Below are 6620 nucleotides of genomic sequence, written 5' to 3' on the forward strand. Positions count from 1 at the left end.
CAGCCGAGGGTCTGGGCACTAGGGACGGGGGTCCACCAGGGCCTGGGGAGGCTCTCCCAGGCCTGTCTAGGGTTCGGAAGCTGGGACAGGGCCTGGGTTTCGAACTCCGTCAGTGGGCCACGGGGTGTGGCAGCCCCCCGTCCTGCAAGCCAGCTGAGGTTCCCGAGGCTGGGGACGGGGGTCCACCGGGGCCCGGGGAGGCTTTCCCCGGCCTGGCTAGGGTTCAGAAGTTGGGACCGGGCCCGGGGCTTGAGCTCTGTCTGGCGGGCACCGGGATGCTTGAGACCCCCATCCTGCAAGCCATCTGAGGGTCCGGGCGCTGGGGACGGGGTTCACCGGGGCCCGGGGAGGCTCTCCCCAGCCTGGCCAGGGTTTGGAAGCTGGGTCTGGGCCCGGGGCTTGAGCTCCATCCGGCGGGCCCCGGGGTGCATGAGCCCCCATCCTGCAGGCCAGCCGAGGGTCCAGACGCTGGGGACTGGGGACCACCGGGGCCTGGGGAGACTCTCCCCATCCTGGCTAGGGTTTGGAAGCTGGGACCTGGCCGGGGGTTGATCTCTGTTTGGCCGTCCCCGGGATTTGTGAGCCCCCCATCGTGTAAGCCATTGGAGGGTCCGGGCGCTGGGGACGGGGGTCCATTGGGGCCTGGGGAGGCTCTCCCAGCCTGGCTAGGGCTCAGAATCTGGGACCGGGCCCAGGGCTTGAGCTCCATCTGGCGGGCCCTGGGGTGAGTGACCCCCCATCCTGCAAGCCATCGGATGGTCTGGGCACTGGGGACCGGGGTCCACCGGGTCCTGGGGAGGCTCTCCCCAGCCTGGCTAGGGTTCAAAAGCTGGGACCAGGCCCGGGGCTTGCGCTCCGTCCGGAGGGCCCTGGGGTGCATGAGCCCCCTGTCCTGCAAGCCATTGGAGGGTCTGGGCGCTGGGGACAGGGTCCAACAGTGCCTGGGGAAGCTATCCCTGTCCTGGCTAGGGTTCGGAAGCTGGGACCCCACCATGAGCATCCCAGCACCATGCCCACGCCCTAGCCCCCCCACACCGCAGCGGTTTTCACGCCGCAGCAAAGGGGTTATGTGAGTTCTATCCTTTTATACTATTTTTCTCTATACTTCCTTCCAAATTGTTTTCCTTCCTTTCTTCTTCTCCCAGTTATTTTGTATACTTCTGTCTGCCCCCCCCAGAATCATGGCAGAGAAAGAGAGCTCGGCCAAGATGGGTGCAGCCCTGGGCCTTATTTTCTGAGATAGTGGGGGCAGCACTGGTTTTTTTGTGCAGTGCCACCTCCCCTCCACCCTGGCATAAGGCGGCAAGCCTGGGCCATGTTATGGCCTCTGGGAGTGCCAGCAATGGTGGGCGAGGGTTCACCAGGCAGTGTATTGCTGTTCTGGGGTCTGGCGTACCCACAATCAGCTGACGCACCAGTGGTCCAACATCCTGGACCAAGAGCAGGACCTGCTAGAGGTTGAGGTCAGTGTGCTTGGTGAATATCTAATTATTAATATTATTATTACTTGTGTGTTCTATGTTATTACTAATATTTTTCTCCCAAATACCGAGCATGCTGCTCTCATGCAGGCAAGTTACGTTTACAAATCTTATATTATGTTATTACTCTACACAGGTAGTTGGCTCTACCGAATAATACTTGTTTGCAACATTGTGCTCGCTTGGGCTGATTATGTAAGAACTTAATTTAGGTAATGCAGACTATAGAGACTCTGTAATTTAGTGGCCCGCATCCTCTCACTTCAGTCCATAGTAGAACCTTGTTTGTAGTCCGTATAGTGACTAGCAACCAATCAATTTGGCGTATGCAATATGCATGCGTCCATCTATGCTTTTAAAGACTAAATGCAGACTTAATGAATTGGCCCATCAAAGGGGAGAGATGAAAGAGAATAAGATCGGAACTTAGAAGCAAATATAATTTTTTTGAATTTGTTCCACAGTGTTAGAAATAGGCGGGCTAGGTAGGTTTAAGATTCAGAAATCGGATTGGAACAATGGAATAGTAAAGATAGGATGGTCCGCGACCGCAATACTAGTCTAACTAGTCGATCTGATTTAGGAAAGGTCAATGTTATTGCAATTGCTGTTTCCTGTCAAAAAATCTTTTTGGAGCGTTTAATTTATATTTATTTAACACCAATCATTTATTGTCTCTTTAATTATGTCTTACATGATTGTCAGCATCGAGGGGCAAGAAGAGGTTGTCCAAGGTGGGTGCTGGAGCTGGAGGTGCCTCCCAAGATCGTTCCTCATCCGAAGGCTCTTCTGGCCCCCGTAAGTCATCATGTTGTTAATATTGATACATATATCCCTAAACTTTACCGTTCCCTATTTTGAACTATTATCACCGTTTCCTAATTTAATTTTTTCCGAAATCCTCTTTGATCTATCTGTTTCTAAATTCTTGTTATCCCTGCATTATCCTATTTAATAATTTAGCTATTTTATATTTCTAGTGTCTGTATTTTACCTCAAACTGCCTCGGTCTGTACCACTCTGTCTCTAGATTGCTTTCTTCTGATTTTTTAGTCAGCTTACCCTCTCCCCTTATATATATTGTGGACAGCCTAGTGGTGGTACTGTAAAACTCAGAGAACCCATTGGTCCTTAATACTACAAGTACTAGAACTACTACTCTGCCGTGCAGATTACATTCAAAAGTAAGGTATTCAACGCATTTGTTGAGATGAGAAGGCTTTCTTTTACTTTTTCATGCTCAATCCATAAAACGAGATTGTGGCCGTGGTCATGTTGGACACCCCAAGGTTGTGCCTTCTTCTCATCTAGGCCTAGTATTATTAGCAGCAGTGGATGGTGAACTGATTATCAATCAATGAATCAATCAGGGGTCTATAAAGCGCACTACTCACCCGTGAGGTTCTCAAGGCCCTGGGGGAGGGAGGCAGCTCTGGCTCAGTCAAAGAGCAGGGTCTTGAGGTCCTCCCTGAAGATGTGCAAGTTAGGGTAGCGTCTAATGCTGACTCTGCAACATGGCTGGAAGTAAATATGAGGAGAAGGAGGGGGACGGCACCATTACATTTTCCAACCAAGAAGACCTATATCCCATTGTCCACTATTATTTCTGTTATAAAACTCAGATTCACCAAAAGCTCTAGCCACTCAGTCCAGTCCTTTACAGGATGTCTTCTTGAGAGGCTTGTCAAAAATTGCCCAACCAGATATTTTATTAGTTTTTATAGGACATACTGTCTGTACCTGAATTGTAGTGATGGGTGTGGTGTATGTATTTTCAATCTTGCTACAGAAAAAATAAATAGGGGGAGGCATATATGGCATCAAAAAAATGTGTAATTGTTTTTCTAGCGAGTGGTGACAGCAACGCCAGCCTTCAGGGAGCAGGTGTGACAGCTGCAAGAGGTGAGCCAGCAGCAGTGACAGGTGGTGGTAAGTCTTATTGCTTGCTTATTAACAATTTATGCAATTGCTGAAAGGGTGTACACTGTACTGTGAGACTAAGTTGTGAACACTTGAAGACACCTTTACTTAGCATTAATATATACAACGGGAGGTAAGTAGCTAATGAGCTCTTCTGTCTTCAACTCAGTAGAGAGAGTTTTATGAAGAAGAGTCAGACCTTGATGGGTTGACGGAAAAGGGAAAGAAGGATGGAAGGAGGAGGGACGGGTAAAGAGATGCATATAGGTGGCTGATAGGACACATGTGTGGTTCAAGGATGGGTCAAAGGTAAAAGAAAGGATGCCTGCCTGGTTGGGTGAAAGTGTATGGGTGAAAAAAATCCTCTGGAGGGGTTGATGGGCCAAAGCAAGGATGCATGGGTGGTTAAATGACAAATGTATGTTGGTGAAAGTTTTGTTGAGCATGGTGGCCATGTTTGGGTGGATGGATGGATGGATGGATGGATGGATGGATGGTATTCAATCATAGGTGAAAGACTGGATGAAGAAAATGTAAACCTTAAATTGTGCCTGAGTAGCAAAGCCAAGTATGAAAAAATAATGCTAGAAGAACAATGCAATGATAAAGTCCCTGGGAAGAAGAATAAACAAGGATTTTTTTTCATCAAGCTTTTGATTCAAAGGTTTGAGGTTGTATGTATTTCAGACAAGTCCCTTGACACACAGTAGTTTTCAAGTACAACATATATATTACATACCCATCCATGAGCAATTGCCTCCCTCCGACGCCCACTCCATATCCATGGCATTTCAACAGTGTCAGCCATGGGTGGCCTATCGGCTGCATGGTTACAATAGTAGTACCTCATGTGATTTTGTGCAATATATCATCATTCATATTAGTCGCTATTCATGTATTATTCATTTGCTTTGTTGTAGTGAGGGTGAAAGGAAAATACAGCATTTGCCATTTAACAGATCATGGCCATAATAGAAAAAGAGATAACTGTGTAGTACAGCTGACCTACCTGCAAACAGTGGTAAAGTAACGCTAGTCTGAGACACAAATGTGTCTGTCTAGGGCGCAAGCTGAACTGGCATGACTACAAGAATAATTTAGCTAAACAAGAGAGAGAAGACGAATATTTGTCTACTCCATAGTGCCTAATGTCTGAACCTCTAATCACATCCAAATCTTAGGGGCCGAGTGTAGGAGAGTAGGATCTGCACTTATTTTGCCCCCACTTTTTTTCTGATGTTAACACTGGTTTCTGGCTATAGTCAGGCTGGGACCCTGCTAATCAGGGAACCAGCCTCTCTGTTCTCTCTAAACAACTTGGAGTGCATATTAGATGCACTAGTGATTGGATACTGTGGTACCTTATGAGCCCCTAGTATATGGTACCTTAGGTACCAAGGGCATAGGAACATCACAGGCCTACCAGGGGTTGAAGCATGTATTATGCCACCCCTGGGAAGCAGACTAAATCTGACACCACAGGCCTGCTATTGCAGCCTGGTTGAGGTAGTGTTAGCACTCCTCACTGAGATATAGGTTCCCTATCAATCCTGAGGGCAGGGTGCTTGGTTTCCATGTGAGGGAGTGCCTCTGCCTGAGCAGGGCCCCTCTGCAGCCCTCAGAGTCTATTCTCTGTGGCTGTTTGTGGATGCGGTTAAACCATATACTCTTAAGTGCATTATAACCTTGTGGTTAATGCCAACTTTAGAATGGCTGCATCAAAACATGTCGTGTTTGGTGTCAAATGCTTTGGAATCATACCCCCAAACCAGTATCTGGTGTGGGAGTATGATACCACCCTTCTAGAGGGGTAGACATGTACCTACTGTGGAAACACGGTAGAATCCTGAAGAGCCCTGGCATCACAAAATGGATGCCACCAGCAAAGACACTGGGCTGCCCTCCTGCTGCTGACCGAAACTCGCAGTGGAGGAGGCCCAACAATAGGCATCCTGTCACAGGGAGGTGTAACCACCTCCCAGACAGGATTTAGTGTATTGGGGCTGGGTGGGTTCACTCCTAGAGTGCTTTGAAGTCCTGCACTGGAGGAGCAGTAGGCTCCTCTGTGCATATGCCAGCTCAAACCGGTTCAGGGGCTCCCTGCCCCTGCTCTGGCATGAAAATGGACAAAGGGAAGTAGGTGTAGCCACCCACTCCCCTGACCCTCCCATAGGAGGGGTCATAGAGCTAGTCCCTCCCTTCCTTCTAGTATAAGTTAGGGAACCCTTACCATTGCAAACTAGATATCCCTGGATGACGCTCTGAGGAAGAATCCTGGACCTTCGACGTTCCACTACCTTTGGAAGACTGAAGAATCCCCCTTGGAGTCAAGGAGTGACTCCCCTGCCTGGCAGGCACCAAAACTTTGAATCAACGGTCGCAAACTTTCCCACTCCCGCCAGAGCCCGAAGTCCCTGCAGCCCTGTAAGTGGATTTCCTGACTTTTCAAAGGCCATCATGAGTCCCCAGCGAAGCTGAGGCAAGTGGACCCCACGAGTGATGAGGAACAGCAATACCCAGGTACTGTGCACTGTTGTCGAGTGCAATACATTCATGACATTCTACAAACTTGTGCATTGGACCATGTGTGATCCAAGCCTTCAGCAGGATTTCCATTGAAGATCAGACGCCTACCTCATCCAGAGTGACCGTGGGTTCCTGTGAAGTGAATCCTCATGAGGCATCTTTGAGATTTGTTGCCTGTTGGCTTGTGGGTCACCTGAAGACTTTTCTACCAAACCAAAGAGCTCCCCTGGTTGCTCCAGGCCTGCCCTGATGGACCCTTGCTGGGTGAGTCCCTCAAACCTTGCTGGTCTGCACCGCTGACTTTCTTCACTTTCCACAAGACTTGCTGTTGCCAAGGCTTGTTGGCTCCAATCTGATTGACGACACCTCAGTAAGCTGCAGACTTTGTGGGACACTCTGAATCCAGCTCCTGGTTGTGGTCAATGCCTCCTGGACCTCGTGGCTGAAGAGTCAAGACACCCGTGATCACCTGAAATCTACTGACATCTGTGGGCATCCAGCTTCCTGCCCCCGGGTCACTGGCAAGTGACTGTGAACACTGTCTCCTCTGCTTTCAGGTCCTCTTTCTTCTGAATCCAGCCTTGGATTCCACCGGACACTTCTTCTGTCTTCACAAGCAGCAAGTCTTTATTGGCTCCCATTGAAAACGACGCCGCCACCTGACACCAAAAGACACCTATGAACCCGGCTTCC

This window comes from Triturus cristatus, chromosome 10, assembly GCF_964204655.1.
Source record: "Triturus cristatus chromosome 10, aTriCri1.1, whole genome shotgun sequence".
In the NCBI taxonomy this organism is placed as follows: domain Eukaryota; kingdom Metazoa; phylum Chordata; class Amphibia; order Caudata; family Salamandridae; genus Triturus; species Triturus cristatus.